The following is a 17,125-nucleotide window of genomic DNA, read 5'->3' as shown; positions in this document are numbered from 1 at the left end:
ATAAGCAAAATAGAGACAAGATAATTTTCCATGTAGGCTGGCTTCTGTGGTCCTGCAGTTTGCCAGGACTTTTGCAAGGAAATATAATTGAGATTGTCACGTGGAACTAAATTATGTGAACTTCAGTGTTCCCAGTAATTAAAACAATTGGCCACAGGTAAAAATTGGAGTTGACATGGCAAACAGTAAAAATCAGGATTTCTATCATTTGGCTTTAGGGCAAAGGGTAAGGCATCACAGGGAAAATCAGCTGCACAATTTCTTCATGCTTTATCAGCAACCCCCATGTACATAATGCTCAAGTAAATTGTAATTATAATTTAAAGTGGCAAGTTCAGGAAAGACTATCCTAACTTTAATTATCTGTCCAAGAGTTACTTCTCTGTTTCACACAGATATGAACAATGCTGTTTAATCAGACCAATAGAAAAAAATTATAACTGCCTTGAAGGTAATTTTGAAAACAAACAAAGGTTATTTATGCAATTCATGTTTAGCAACTTTAATTTCATAAGAAGCTTATTTACTGTATATATTTGTGTAAGGTAAAGTTGTTATTGAGGTAAATAAGTAGAAGTGGTTCATTCCTAGAAACATTTTAGTTTATTTGACAAGAAAATTGGAACAGTGTAAGTATTCAGATGGCCTTCACTGTTAGAGCATAGTTTAGTGGAAGTTGTGTGTGGTTTATTTAACATTTCTCTAAAAGTTAAGTGATTTGTTCTCTTCATGGCATCACCATATAAAAATTATGTACGTCTCACTGAGTTATTGAAGTTGGCTGATGCCAGATTTGCATTTTTACAATGAAGATTATTGTGGCATCTACTTAAAAGAATAGCTTTCTGGAGTTAAATTGGAGACTAAGCATAAATTTCTTAGTGTAACACTTATAACATAGAAAGAGATCAACATAAGAATCTGTAGCTTTGAAGATGAGACCATGCAAGAGAAATGATAGATTGATTTTTCAGGTTAGATATTAATCAAAGTAGTTTTAAAACAATATCTAAATATCCTTAAGTGATAGCATGATGTTGTGTTTTATGTTTTGATCTATTATTAATTGAAATTAGCACAACACTTGTACTAACAAGAAAAGATAACTTTCAGTAACAGAAAATACTGACATGAAAAAATTAAAATAATTCTTTAATTGTCAAATTGATAGTATACTTGAGCCGAGTACTCATACTAGATAATAAATAGAGGACACTGGGATGCCAATACTTACATGGTTCATTCAGTCTTCTTTCTTAACAGTAGAAGCTCTGATCTAGATGACAAACAATGATGAAATGTGTTCTAGTTACTGACAGCATGGGGTCAATAGATTTCTATTCTCCAGAAATTGGCTTGGGAATATCAGAAATCCTGGTGTTTGTTGGTTTGTTGGCTGACTAGATTTTTTTACTTTCTTAATTTGTCTTCTAAGTTCTTCCTTCTCGCCACTCTTCTATGTGAAGCAGCAGGTTTTCTCTTCCAAACTATCTTGAAATATCCCTGCTGCAGTCAAAAAGTGTTCTGTTTGAAAGTATGAAAACTCAGAAAAGGGATACCTTCAACCGACCCTGCCAAGGCATGCTGCTAAAAGAACACATTCAAAAGAGTTAGTTCAAGAAGTTTATTGGGCGAGGGGCAGAGCAAAAGAGCTAAAGTCTGTCTTGGATTAGGGACACGAGAGAGGCAGGCAGATAGACAGAGACAGACAAGAGAGCAATAGGAGCAAGAGAGGCAAGAGAGAGGACTATGCAGGGCCACTTTTAAGGAGTGTTTCTATCTCATAGCTGGTGGTGCAAAGGCACCTGGCAGCAGGGGATGACTTAACATAAAGACCTCAGCATTCAAGGAAGGCTGGCCTCTGAAAAACAGCAATAGCCTATCTTTGGAGCTTCCTTTAAACTCCTCCCCGCTGTGAGCTCTGTAAACTCTCTAGTGAGGTTATGTGCACTTCAGAAACAAACAAAAAACAAAAAACAACAACAAAGACTGTGGTCCTTTGTCTAGCATTGAGATCTCCTGAGATTTCCTACAACCATGTTAGCATATCTATTGATGTATTCCTTGTCTACAGAATGTTTAGGCAGCCATATCATTGAGAATTCATTGGTGTAACTTCGGACATTTCTAGGAGACACAATCTCACAGCAAACTCCCTATTTTTCCGGCCCTTACAATTTTACTCCAACCTCCTCTGAAATGATCCCTGAGTTTTAGGTGCATGAGTGGCATTTTATTTATGTATTTAGGAAACCACACACACACACACACACACACACACACACACACACACACACACACATTTTATGCACGTACAATGACTAAAGAAAAGAGTTCATAAATTTGAAAGAGAGTAAGATGTTCATGGGAGGGATTAGGAGGGAAGAAAGGAAAATTGCAGAATTACATTACGATCTCAAGAAAAATTAAAACCATTCATCTCTAAACCTGCCATAATGAGGAAATGAGGAGAAATAACCTTAAAGAAAGATTTCCATTTTTAAATGTAATTATATTCTTTCTCTTGTCCCCAAACCTAGTAATATTTAAATGATGTAATATCCAAATCACTGTCTCTCCTCTCAAATTTTTAATTAATTTATTTGGTAACAATAATTATATTTAAATTCACACCTTTTTCAAGGAGTTTACCTGAGGCATATCACAAAACACATTCTTCTATGGTATTCATCAGAAAATAAACAGATAAATAAATCTTATTTTTTATTTTTTAGGAAAACATGACTCATTTTTATTTTAAAGGAAAGTAACTTTAAACTATGGTAGTTGTGTGTGCATATTAGAATTCCTAGAGGCATCTAAAACACTATCAAGTAATATTTGACTTTTTAAAATACTTTTATATACTCATTAGAAAAGAAGTACAAATCTTGAAAGAAGCTTAAAATTGAAATTGAAAACAATCAGTTCTATTTGGGGAACAGGATCAAATGGAAGCTCTAAAGGAGAGGGCTACTATAGTTTCTCAATGAAGCTGATTTCATGTTCATGGCTTTTACATCTGGAGACACAAACCTTCCTTAGGAGGAAGAAACAATAACCTATGGCACTAGTTCATATCTTCAGACAAGGATCCAAGAGTGTGTTATATTGTATTTGTTTCATTGACAGAATATGACAACTATGACTTCCTGCTCTAAGTTCAGCTTTCCTAAAGTACATTTGAATTTGTAAAGCTAGTCAATAAAGTCAAATAAAGTTGGATATACATGAATGTTGTCACAGTTTTAAGTGAATAATTGAAGAAATGCTGATAATTTATCAAGCCTATGAGCAAAATACTACTAAATATGAATGAACTATACATAAATCTAAGGTTACAGACAAGTTGACTGTTTATTTCAACAATTTAAAATTCTGGTTTTAAGTTAATTATAATTTTAAGTGAAATAATTTTAAAGGCAGAATTTTAACTGTTTTTTTTTTTTGTAATATCAAATGCTGAATAGGAGAATAAACTATTGAACTTAGGCTCATAATTACTTTTATGGTGATATTTAAGCACCCTATCCCAAAATAGCCTTAAGGCTTCTCTGTCTATGCTATGACTTTCTTTCCTAGATTGATAAAAATGTATGCTCTATCCTTCTGCCATCCAGCCTCCCTCCACACAACTCAAACAATACAGATTGTGATCACCTTGGAAATACACTTAAACACTTATTGCTCAGTAAGAGTTAGTAATATCAACATGTACTCCATTATAACAATGAAAAATATATTAGTAATTCTAATAGTGAATGGATGTTAAACATTGGGTATTGTGTGACCTGCTGCATATTTGCGATTCATTCTTACTGGAGACCACAGTGCTAAACCACATTATCCAGATAAGAGGTAAGGCAGTCAGATAAGTTCTTCAAAGTCATTAGGTTAATAAAGGTCAGGCTTAATATCCAATTAAGAGGTCATATACAAGGGCAGGAATCACCACCTCTTTTGGGCCCTACATTCCAAGGTCATGGGCAGAGCAAATACTACTACATTTCCCCATTTTGTCTAAATAAGAAGGTTCTAAACTTAATGCAAACTATATACAATTAAGAACAATTATCAAATATTGTCCAAAAAACCAAAGTGTAATAACATAAAAAAGAAATGGAACTATAACTGACAAGAATAACATCAAACAAGAAAAGCATGTTAAATGTCCAGAAATGTCCAGAGCATAGGTAAATGACAAATTACCAAGATTACTCTAGTAGCTGTCATATCTTGAAGATTCTAACTCTAGTGCTAATATGTTCTAGATAAGATATGAGAAGATTGTAACTGTAGCTATCTAGTCTTCAACTCAATCAAAGACTTGAGAAGAAAAATAATAATACCTAAGAAAATGAAAAATGCAAGCAACCAATTTCTGAAATTCTTGGGAGAATAAACAGAGACAGCTGGCAGCCTAGTCAGTCACCTAAAGTTTCTCAGCAGAGTCGGGGCATCCAATTTCACTACCAGCCTAGAATAACTGACAGATCATTTTCAGAAGCAGGAATTTTGAAAGACCATCTTATCCTGTCTTGGCAGAGTTTAGTAGTCGCTTTTCCTTGTGTCCTGCTTGTCCGGAAAGGACAACTTTCATACTATCAGCATTTGAGGCAAGGGCAGTTCTTTTCCCAGCAGGCCATTTTGTGCCAAGAAGAAGACAAACTTCCAAATGGAAATGTCTTAGAAGCCCAAAATTCTCCTGGGATCAGATGTGTGCTGACAGGAGCAGTCATGTCTCAGATCACCCGAATTCTAAGTTATCAAAACATTTAAATGCCATATTATCTAGGTCTATGAAGTGTTTGAAATTTACCTATCCATCTGACATATGTTTCTGTGAATCTGGTGAACCTAACTAACATAACCATAGAAATGACAAGCAAGGGTAACTATAGTTCTGTAAGTCTTATCTACCCAAATAACTTAAGGACTAAGGCTTTACATTAAGATAAATAATCTGTAAGTAGATGTACCATATAAGGGCAACAACCTTAAAATTATGACAATACAAAAAAATCTTTAACAAATGTAGAAACATATAGTGCCATATGCAATATGACAATAATATCCTTAATATGTATCAATATACAAAATATTTTAAACAGGAGTAGAAACACTTGTACAATACAAAAAGTATATACAATCAATATAAATTATCTTAAATAGGAACATAAGAATGGATTACATTTGTATCAATATACAAGTATCCATATCAGTATGAATTATCCAAGGCTGATAGTTTGTTAAATCAGTTTACTAGTAGATACACTAATCTACCAAATATATTATACCTATCCATTCCACGTTTTCTTTTCTAAAGGAGAATTCTGAGTCTAAATTTTATTGTTTCATTCTCCACCCTATAACCATTCATCCATAACCCTGAGAAACATGAAACCTTTGGGAGAGGGGCGTCATTTTCTTAGAATAGCTTCCCGTTGTTTAGGAGCTGACAGTATCTCTGCGGGGTCCTGTAAGAAAGCTTAGATAGTTAGGTCTCAAAAAGATTAGCTGTAGAGTGTGCAGCCAATATCAGAGTAATGGGTAAGATTATCTGAGAGTCTGGACCATCTAATATTGGAACTGTCCTGAAGAGTTATGAGTCTAAGGCTGATCAGTGAGTAATGTTCTTAGGTACAATGGCACCTTTCTGGACTGAATAGAGTCGTTGTTCTTGGGCCCCATCTTTTTTCTGGAGACTTCAGAAATTGCTATTGGAAAGAATTTTATTTCCCTGTGGAAAACTTGAACATTATTAATATCAAAATGGTCACATGCTCCCTTTCCCTGATCCCTTTAAGAGGTCACTTACAACAGCAAAAAGTACCGCCCCCGTTGGGACCTATAGCCCAAGGTCATGGGCGGAGAAAATACCATTACATTCCCAAACTATTTTCTGATTACTGTTTAATTAACACTACTTCAATGTGTTATTTAAGAATAAAATGTTGCAAAGTTGAAACCTGTGAGAACTTGAGAATTGTGTGTCTAATTCATCATTTCAGGCTTCATAGAGGAAATAGTGTGTGGCACATAACAGGGGTTTATAGAACAAAAGAATATCCAGTAAGATTTTAAAACTTCCTGTCACATGAAAAGCCAGAGTACTTGTGACCTGTGGATACCATATCAAGCTATATATTTCTGGAATAAATCATGATATTTTTCTCTTAACACTTTCCTCTGACTCATCCTCATTAACAATAATACCAAAGTACTAAGATTTTCCCCCAGAGTTCTGCCTTTGATCTTGGTTTCATTTTAGAAAGACATAAACTGCCTCATGTTTCCTAACTAACCACTCTACGTTTATTCTCTAGTTTTTTATTATTGTTGTTGTTGTTTTGTTTTTTTGTTTGTTTTTTTTTATGGGCAGAGATCCTTTTTAAAATCAATTCATTTATTCATTTATATTTAATTGTATCTATGTCTGTAACTGTGTATAAATATTTGACAATTATGTGTTACTTGTAAAGACCAGAAAACTTCATCAGTACCCCTGGAACTAGTGCTTTGGATCAGGATTCCATTCCTCTGGAAGAAAAGCACCTGCTCTTAACCATTGAAACCATCTATTTAATCATAGAAATAGACATTTTTTCTTTAAACAACACAAAAAAAACAACAAAAACACAAATGGTCCAAAATTATTCATTAATTATAGAAATAAGATAAATGAAAATTAAAAATACACTGATATTGTCTCTCATCAAAGTAGGGTGTCAATCATCAACTAAACAAATGGTAACAAAGGCTGATGAGTTTGTGGGGATAAGGAGCCCTTATACAGTGATGGTGGGGGTGTAAACTAATTCAGCTACTATAGATGCTAGTAGAGTTTCCTAAAATGAAATTAGAATTATTACATGATCCAGTTATATCACTCTTATGAATATGCCCAAAGCAAACTTATTTAGCAGATTATACAGAGATACTTCCACATTTAAGTATACACACACACATATACATATATATACATATATGTATATATGTGTGTGTGTATACATATATGTATATATATATATATATATATATATATATATATGTGTGTGTGTGTGTGTGTGTGTGTGTGTGTGAAATATAAGGGGAAACGTATGGGCTGGGGAAATTTACCAATGTTATTTCACTTGTAACATTTGGGATGTCATGGGGCAGAGATCCTTAATGCTTGCTAGTCAATACTAAGCTGACACTTTTCAAAACAAAAAACAAATGACCAGAAAAATTTTCAATATCATTAGTCATCATAGAAATGCAAACCAAAACTACACTGAGATTCTGTTCATCCCAATATGAATAATTGTCATCAAGATAATAATAAACGCTGACAAGGATGTGGAGAGAATGAGGCATTTCTATCCTATGAATAGGAATGTAAATTAGTACATCCAATATGTATGTAAATATGAATGTTCACTAAAAAAAACCTACAAACTGAAATATTATATGATCCAGCTCTTTCATTTGGGGATAGTTATCTGAGGAAAGCAAAGGAAACATGTAATTGAGAACACTGCATGGTCACATTTATCCCAGCATGGTTCACAAGGGTCAAGCTAGGCTGTCAGCATAGGATCTCACAAAGAAATGAAAATATGACATCTGAAAGTGCATGTACATCTATGAGTGGGATATTTAGCCATTATCAGCTATAAAATAATGTAATTTGTAGGAATAATGAGTGCAATGGGAGATCTCCCTAAGCAATTCAAGCCAGGAAACATACATTATATCTTGTCTCTCATTACTGGGATTTGGACTTTTAAAATAAATGTATTTATTGGGGAGACTATTTCTCCTTTTCTCGGTATTCCTTAGTTGCCTGCAGTTATTTGTGTAGGACTGAATCTTTCTCTCATTCAAGCTATCATATCTATTGTTGTTGTCCTTGTTTGGCTCATGTTTAGTAGGTCATTTGTTAACACTTTATAGATGTAGCTTCTGAAAACATACATAGATTATACAGACAAGAAAGTTTTATATTTAGAAATATATATGTATATACTTATATATTTATACATCTAACAATGATTAATGAAAGTAGAGAATGTAAATTTCAAAGAGAGCTATGGATTATAAAGAAGTGGAAATGGGGAATATATAATTATAGTACAAAAATACAAGAAAAATTAAAAATAAATTTTAAAAATGGAGATAAAAGTAGAACCTAATTGTCTTGCTATCATTAGAACCAGGCTTTCATAAGAGTGCCTCACAGATAAATGATCTCCGTGTAGTGTTGAATCTCTCTACCCACATGTTGTTGGTGCAACTATAAAGAAAGGAGAAGGGTTACAAACTGTACCAACCTTGCCATGTCTTATTTGGCTGTGAAAGTTACCAAGATACCAAGGCAGAATCTCTATCTTGTCATTTTGTGTGGCCAGAAGAGTAAACACATGTGATCTATTATCTCATAATCAGAATGGGATTTGTACAAGTAGAGAGGAGTGAAAGCAAAAAGAAGAATGATGGGCTAGAGGACAATGGCAAACGCATTTACCAAAAGAAAATTAAATTCATAAATAAAAACTCAAATTCATACTCTGCCTCACATTGTCCTTTTATAGAGAAATGCTAAATTGAGGGTTTTATTTGTGTGTGTGTGTGTGTGTGTGTGTGTGTGTGTGTGTGTGTGTGATGTTGATGGAAATTAAAAGGAGAATCTTTATTTGCATATTTTCCCATGTCTTTCTTCATGTGTGTTACTCAACTGTTGATGGACACACTGCATATCTTAATATGGCCACATATCTTAAAACATACCACCCATACAATACCAAAGCCCTCAGGGATTCTGGAAACATTTTGAATGAGGAGTGTATTTGATGTGTGTGTGTGTGTGTGTGTGTGTGTGTGTGTGTGTGTGTGTGTGTGTGTGTATGTGTGTGTGTTGTTGTTGTTGTTGGCATGACTGCAGCCACACTAAATTTTAACTATCAAGAAGGCCTTGTAGTACCCCCAGTCAGTTCTTCCTGCATAGTTTCTCAGTGAAATATAAGTAGGAAAAGGCATGGCTGGTCCAAAAAATTAGACCATGACAATAGGAATGGCCTAGATCTTTGATACCAGCCTGGGATGAATCATGTACATTCTAAATTAGATAAAGCACTTTTGTCCCAACTGCTGTACAAAAACTCCTTCTGACTCAAACTGTGGGTACTCATTTGGATGTCACTCACAAATTACCTTCTATGATAAGTACCCAAATAAGTTGCACTCTGCATTTCTAGTTTTTCATCTGCATCTTTCTCCAGTGCCATGTCACTGGTTCTCATACCAAATCAGCGGTTATTACAGAAGCATCTCCTAATACGTAGGAACAATAAACTCAAACCAGAGAGCTAGAGTGTATAAGCAGTATAGTAAAGTCTGAGGGCTTTATAAAGAAACAAGTCTTCATATAGGCACAAGTAGTTGATTTAAATTTAAAAATGAATAGAAGAAAATTTTAGAATAGCTTGTGCATATGCAAAGAAAAAGGAGGGTAAACAAGTCGAAGGAGCCAGATGATGAAAGCCTTGCATATTTGGGCATGTGAGCTGAGGGGAATTTTAAGGAGAACTACATTCCAGGGAACTGTTTCTATAATATTAAAATTTAAATTGTATCACTTCTCAGCATTTTCATTCTGTACAAATTACTAAAGGAAAGAGATGTAGAGAACTCAGAAGAGAGTGTTATGCAAGAAATGAAGCACGGCCTGTTATACTGAAAATATCAGAGTTTTGGATAGCCTTTCTGTGATTCTCTGCCCCCCTGTGAGGAACAGAATAGCAGAGTGATGGCTGAGTGTCTCCGTCAATTTTGTGTTGTTGTGAATGTAATGCCACAAAGATGATAAGTTGAAAATAAGAGGTAAAATTGGGCTCAGGATTCTGTTTAAAAGGCAGTTATATCTGAGGATACTTTTATATGACTGGCGTAGTTCAGGTAAAGCATCATGCAGCAAGTAACAGTAGGCTTGTGTGTGTGTGTGTGTGTGTGTGTGTGTGTGTGTGTGTGTGTGTGTGTGTGTAATTAATAGTTCTCCTCATCCCATAATGCCACCAGGATTCACTCATAGAGACTTCACCACAATAAACTTCTCAAGTAATCACCTCTCAAAGGTTTAACTTTTAACTAGGAAAGTTGAATTGAATTCCATTCTTATCACTACATCAAAGCAGATATTAAATTTAGACACATGAAGTTTTAGAGAATGGAATCATACTATATTCTAATCAAAGCATCCAGTCTACAGGAACAGAAGGCAAGGGAGGTCGTATGGAGAGCTGCTATCCCTAAAAGGACCCTGCATCCAAGAGCCATCCCAACGGGCCCTCTTTAGTGAAAAGATGACCATACCTCTAGTGGTTTAGACTACAAGTAAGAAATGTCTCACCAGCACCCAAACATGGGAAGCTCCTTTAAGTTCAAACAATTCAGTTCTTTCAAAGGATAAAAATTCAGCCACTACCAAGTTCTTCCTTTGATTTCACATTTCCCTGATTTTTTTTCAAAATTTAGGGTTTGAGATCCCCAATACCTTCTGTTATATTCTCAGGACTCATATTCTTCACTATTGTGTTGTCTAGAAGTTGCTCAATAGTAGAAACAAGAAATAAATCTTTCTCTAAAGAAGGAAACGTTTCCATATACCTGTGCATAAAACTAACATGCTTTAGATTACTAAAAAGAGAAAATACTAAAATAACTTAAAATTGATTGTAAAGTATGTGTTTTTTTATACTCTTTCTCACTACATTGACAAAATACTTAAGTGAGAAGTTAAATTTTTACTAAAAACCAGAAATTATATACCTCAAGGTTAATGAAAAAGAGGAACCCTCTGTGAAAGACAACCTAACATTGAAATGAAAATGTCTTTGAAAGCTTTTGATCCTTCTTTTCCTTTTTTATGTCCCCTTTCACATCTTAAGATACACTGCAAGTTGATAATACATTACATGATGACCTTCACAAATCTATAATAATGGCTGTCTAGAATGGATCACAGTGTTACAGACTACCCAATTAATAATGATCTGTTTTAATGAAAAGGGATGGGGAAGCAAAATTGACCCTGCCATGTCCTGTGTCCTCCAGAGTCACAGTGGCTTCTCAGCACATTCATTCTCCACAAATTGATGACATCTGACATTAGCGTTTTTATGTATGTGGGGGACCTCGGGGAAATTTTATTGTAGTTATTACAGTTAAGATAAATGACAAGGCAAAGCAATAAAAATCACCAAGAATATTTGAATTAGAACTGGTTTTACTTGTAATTCCAACCACACATGAAACTCAGAGCATGACAATGTGCTATTCTAACAAATGCAAATTAAAGTGAACTACTTCACCATCAAAAATTAAAATAATACTATTTCTGTCGAAAATATTTTAGGATATTATTTTAGCTGATAAAAGCTGAAATATCCTGACAAAATGTATTGTGTTTGAAAGAAAGATTTTGTAAGCCTAAATAATCAAAGAAGTTTGATTTAATTTATTAAATCACCCATTTAAGTCTATTAACTTTAGTATGAGATAATGAGACCATAAAGGTTTAATTAATGTCTGGGATACCAATGGACATTAAATTTGTAGTGATTTATACTTATACTGTCAAAATAATAATAAGTCAAGATCTGCTTTATTATATTGGCAAATTAACAAACTGTATGTCCTTTTATATATGTGATACATCTGATTTAAAATATTAGCATTGGAGCTGGGGAAATGGCTCAGTAGTTAAGAGCCCAAGCATGCTGACCTGAGTTCAAATCTCCATTGTAATTTAAAAAGCTGAGCATGACCCTGTGCTAGGACCTGTCACCCAGCACTGTAGAGGGTAGAGACAGGCGGCTTGCCAAGGCTTGCTGAAGCTTGCTGGCTCTATAGGTATGGAAGGAGCCTGTTGCAGAAGAACAGAGATCAGAATGATAAATTAGTGGTCCGCACTGTGTCCTCATCTGACTTTTTTATGGGCACAATGAAATAGGTGCCTGCACACACATGCAAAAATACCACACATGCTCTACAAAAGCTTCTCAGTTTCAAGAGGTCCCATTGATTGATTGTTTGTCTCAGTGTCTGCGCTACTGGTGTTATATTTAGGAAGTGATCTCCTATGCCAAGGCGTTCAAGACTATTTCATACTTTTTCTTCTAGCAGGTTCAGAGTAGCTGGATTTATGTTGAGGTCTTTGATCCACTTGGACTTAAGTTTTGTGCACGGTGACAGATATGGATCTATTTGCAGCCTTCTACACGCTGATATCCAGTTATGCCAGCACCATTTGTTGAAGATGCTTTCTTTTTTCCATTGTACACTTTTGGCTTCTTTGTCAAAAATTATATGTCCATAAGTGTGTGGGTTAATGTCAGGGTCTTCAATTCGATTCCATTGGTCCACATGTCGGTTTTTATGCCAATACCAGGCTGTTTTTATTACTGTAGCTCTATAGTAGAGCTTGAAGTCAGGGATTGTGATGCCTCCAGAAGTTGTTTTATTGTACAGGTTTCTTTTAGCTATCCTGGGTGTTTTGTTTTTCCATATGAAGTTGAGTATTGTTCTTTCCAGATCTGTGAAGAATTGTGTTGGTATTTTGATGGGGATTGCATTGAATCTGTAAATTGCTTTTGGTAAGATTGCCATTTTTACTATGTTAACCCTGCCTATCCATGAGCATGGAAGATCTTTCCATTTTCTGAGATCTTCTTCAAAGGATACGGTCAACAAGGCAAAGCGACAGCCTACAGAATGGGAAAAGATCTTCACCAACCCCACATCTGACAGAGGACTGATATCCAGAATATATAAGGAACTCAAGAAATTAGACATCAAAAGGACCAACAGTCCAATTGAGAAATGGGCTTTAGAACTAAACAGAGAATTCTCAACAGAGGAATCCCAAATGGCTGAAAGACATTTAAGGAATTGCTCAACTTCCCTAATCATCAGGGAAATGCAAATCAAGACAACTCTGAGATACCACCTTACGCCTGTCAGAGTGGCTAAGATCAAAAACACTGAAGACACTTTATGCTGGAGAGGATGTGGAACTAGGGGAACTCTCCTCCACTGCTGGTGGGAATGCAAGCTTGTACAACCACTTTGGAAATCAATATGGCGCTTTCTTAGAAAATTGGGAATCAAACTGATCAAGCCAATCAACTGTCTCACCTATTCAGAGGGCCTGATCCAGCTGGGAGCCCCTCAGTCTTTGGTTCATAGTTCATGTGTTTCCATTCATTTGGCTATTTTTTTTCAATAATTGAGTAAAACTGAAATTTATTATATGCCACAGTCGTCCTAGGGACCTCCATGCTATATATATAGCCTCTATGGTTCTATGGGTTGTGGTCTGATTGTTCATTTTATATCTAGAATCCACCAATGAGTGAGTACATACCATAACTGTCTTTCTGGGTTTGGGTTACCTCACTCAGGATGATTTTTTCTAGTTCCATCCATTTGCCTGCAAATTTCATGCTTTCATTGTTTTTCTCTGCTGAGTAGTACTCCATTGTGTATATGTACCACATTTTTTTCATCCATTCTTCCGTTGATGGGCATCTAGGTTGTTTCCAGGTTCTGGCTATTACAAATAGTGCTGCTATGAACATAGCTGAGCATGTATCTTTATGGTATGTATCAGTTTGGGAGGCATCTAGGCAGTGGGACCAAGTCCTGTGCTCATTCCATGAGTTGGCTGTTTGAAACCAGGAACTTATGCAGGGACACTTGGCTCAGTCTGGGAGGAAGGGACTGGACCTCCCTGGACTGAGTCTACCAAGTCGATCACAGTCCTCAGGGGAGGACTTGTCCTGGAGGAGGTGGGAATGGAGGGTGGGCTGGGGGTAAGGGGAGGGCGTGGGAGGGGGGAGAATAGGGGAACCCATGGCTGATATGTAGAACTGAATGGTATTGTAAAATAAAAAATATATATCAAAAAAATAAATAAATAAAAAAAAAAAGAAAATTGGGAATCAATCTCCCCCAAGATCCAGCTATACCACTCCTGGGCATATACCCAAGAAATGCTCAATCATACCACAAGAGCGCTTGCTCAGCTATGTTCATATCAGCATTGTTTGTAATAGCCAAAACCTGGAAACAACCTAGATGCCCTTCAACTGAAGAATGGATAAATAAATTGTGGCACATATACACAATGGAATACTACTCAGCAGAGAAAAACAACGACATCACACGGTTTGCAGGCAAATGGATGGATCTAGAAAAAATCATCCTGAGTGAGGTAACCCAGACTCAGAAAGACAAATATGGTATGTACTCACTCATAGGAAGATGCTAGATGTGGAACAAGGATGACTGGACTGCTACTCACATCACCAGTGAGGCTACCTGGAAAACGGGACCCCCAAAAAAGACACAGAGAAATGGACGAGATCTACATGAACAGCCTGGTCATGAGTGGGAACAATGAAGGGCGACGGTCGAGCGAAAGAGAGTGGGAGATCCCAGCTGGATCAAGAAAAGAGAGGGAGAACAAGGAATAGGAGACCATGGTAAATGAAGACCACATGAGAAGGGGAGGAAGCAGAGAGCTAGGGAGGCCCACGGAGATCCACAAAGACACCCCAGCAAAAGACTGCTGGCAATGGTCGCGAGACGGCAGGAACTGACCTACTCTGGTGATGGGATGGCCAGACACCCTGATAGTTGTGCCATAAACCCCATCCAAGGACTGAGGAATCTGGATGCAGACATCCACGGCTGGGCACCTGGTGGAGCACTGGGAGTCTAATTAGTGAGAAAGAAGAGGATTTATATGAGCGAGAATTGTTGAAGCCAAGGTTGGATAAAGCACCGGGACAAATAACCAAATGAATGGAAGCACAGGATCTATGAACCAAAGGCTGAGGGGCCCCCAACTGGATCAGGCCACCTGAACGGGTGAGACAGTCATTTGGCTTGATCTGTTTGGGAGGCAGCTGTGCATTGGTGCCAGGTCCTGGGCTCGTTGCATGAGTTGGCTGTTTGAATCCTGGGACTTATGCAGGGACACTTGGCTCGGTCTGGGAGGGGGGAATGGACCTGCCTGGACTGAGTCTACCAGGTCAACCCCGGTCCTCGGGGGAGACCTTGATCTGGAGGAGGTGGGAATGGGGGGTGGGCTGGGGGGAGGGGTGGGCGAGAGGGGGAGAACAGGGGATTCTGTGGCTATTATGTTGAACTGAATGGTGTTGTAAAATAATAATAATAATAAAAAAAAAAAGCAAAAAAAAAAAATACCACACATGCATACACCACAAATACCTCCCCTCTCTCACACACAAATACACCCCCTGACATACACACACACAGAGTGAGAGAGAGAGGGGGGGTGGGGTGGGGAGGAAGGGAGGGAGAGAAACACATTTTTTTTTTTAAAAAGTAATAACATAGACCTGGGTTAACTTTCCTTTCAACAAGAACTTAGTATATTTCTTTGTTTTTTTCTACAATAAAGACCGATTCATATTTTAGTTTTCAATGTCATATTGCCAATACCCAATTTTTATTGTCTCCTGTATCATAAAGCATGTCTTCCACTTGTCAAGCTCAAAAGGGCTCTGTGATGAACCTGGCATCGCAGCACAGCTCATGATCACTTCTCTGTCAGCATCTATCACGGACACCAGAAGGAATGTTATCTCCACAGGCTGTTATAGGGTCAGCACTTGTGTACCTGAAGAGTGCTATTTACAATTTCATTCACTGAGGGAAAACATTTAAAGTATAGCCTTGATTACTCTGATTAATAATATGTGGCTATATATGTGTGTATGTTACAATGTGTATCAAGAAATTATTTCTCAAAGAAATCTTGCATTTGAAAATGAATTCACTGAATTACTTCAATGTGTCAGTAGGTAAGTGGGAGAGAATAAATGGGGATCAGCTTCAGCCTGAATTTAAATATCACTTCATGGGTTCTTAAAACCAGTGAGATTTTTTTCATATCATCATAGAAAGCTGAGATTTTTTAGTAATTGACAGAAAAACCATCCGGCGCAAGAACTATAAACAACCTGGATGACCACAGTCTATTTAGCAGAAATAGTAAAACATTCCATTCTAGGAAAAGTGAAGTACCAGTCCATGAAACACAGTCAGCTCAGTAAGTTCATGTTCAGAGACAGATGGAAAATGAGCAACATTCTCTCCAGCTCTCATGTCTTAGGTGACCTGCAATGCTCAGTCTTGAAACTGGTTTGCCCCAAGGTCAGCTCTGTGCTCAACTCCTTCAAACTAGCAGTTGGACTGTGCCAATAATTTAAACTACCCATCCTTAGGATCATCATTCTTCAGACAATGCAAAGTTAGGGATGGATAGATGCTGTGGGATGTTCTGTAGGTCCTGTGGGAGCCCATTCTCGGGTTCCTTGTGGCTTTACCCAGCAGGTCCGCATAGAGAGGATAATTAGGACCACAGGCCTGAGTGCAGGTGCATGAGATGGTCTGCACTTGGCTGTGCTGTGGGATGGTCTGTATGTCAAGTTGCTCTGATTGGTCAATAAATAAAACACTGATTGGCCCGTGGCTAGGCAGGAAGTAGAGGCAGGACTAACAGAGAGGAGAAATAAAAGAACAGAAAGGCAGGAGTCACTGCCAGCTGCCACCATGACAAGCAGCATGAAAAGATGCCGGTAAGCCATGAGCCGTGTGGCAGGGTATAGATTTGTAGAAATGGATTAATTTAAGATATAAGAACAGTTAGCAAGAAGCTTGCCACTGCCATACAGTTTGTAAGCAATATAAGTCTCTGTGTTTACTTGGTTGGGTCTGAGCGACTGTGGGACTGGCGGGTGAGAGAGATTTGTCCTGATTGTGGGCCAGGCAGAAAAACTCTAGCTACAGATAGAGCTATTTTCACAAGTACAAAACACCATGCCTAATGATAAAATTTTGGTTAACTACTACATTTACCACCTTAAAACTTCTTTTCATTTAATGAGTACTCTAAAATTCTTCTATTCTCTCTCTCTCTCTCTCTCTCTCTCTCTCTCTCTCTCTCTCTCTCTCTCTCTCTCTCTCTCTCTCACACACACACACACACACACACACACACACACACTGCATTATTATTAACTATATTCACCCTAGTGTGACATAATAAAGCTTG

Source organism: Peromyscus maniculatus, chromosome 14, assembly GCF_049852395.1.
Source record: "Peromyscus maniculatus bairdii isolate BWxNUB_F1_BW_parent chromosome 14, HU_Pman_BW_mat_3.1, whole genome shotgun sequence".
Classification (NCBI taxonomy): domain Eukaryota; kingdom Metazoa; phylum Chordata; class Mammalia; order Rodentia; family Cricetidae; genus Peromyscus; species Peromyscus maniculatus.
Note: the sequence above shows the minus strand (reverse complement) of the source record.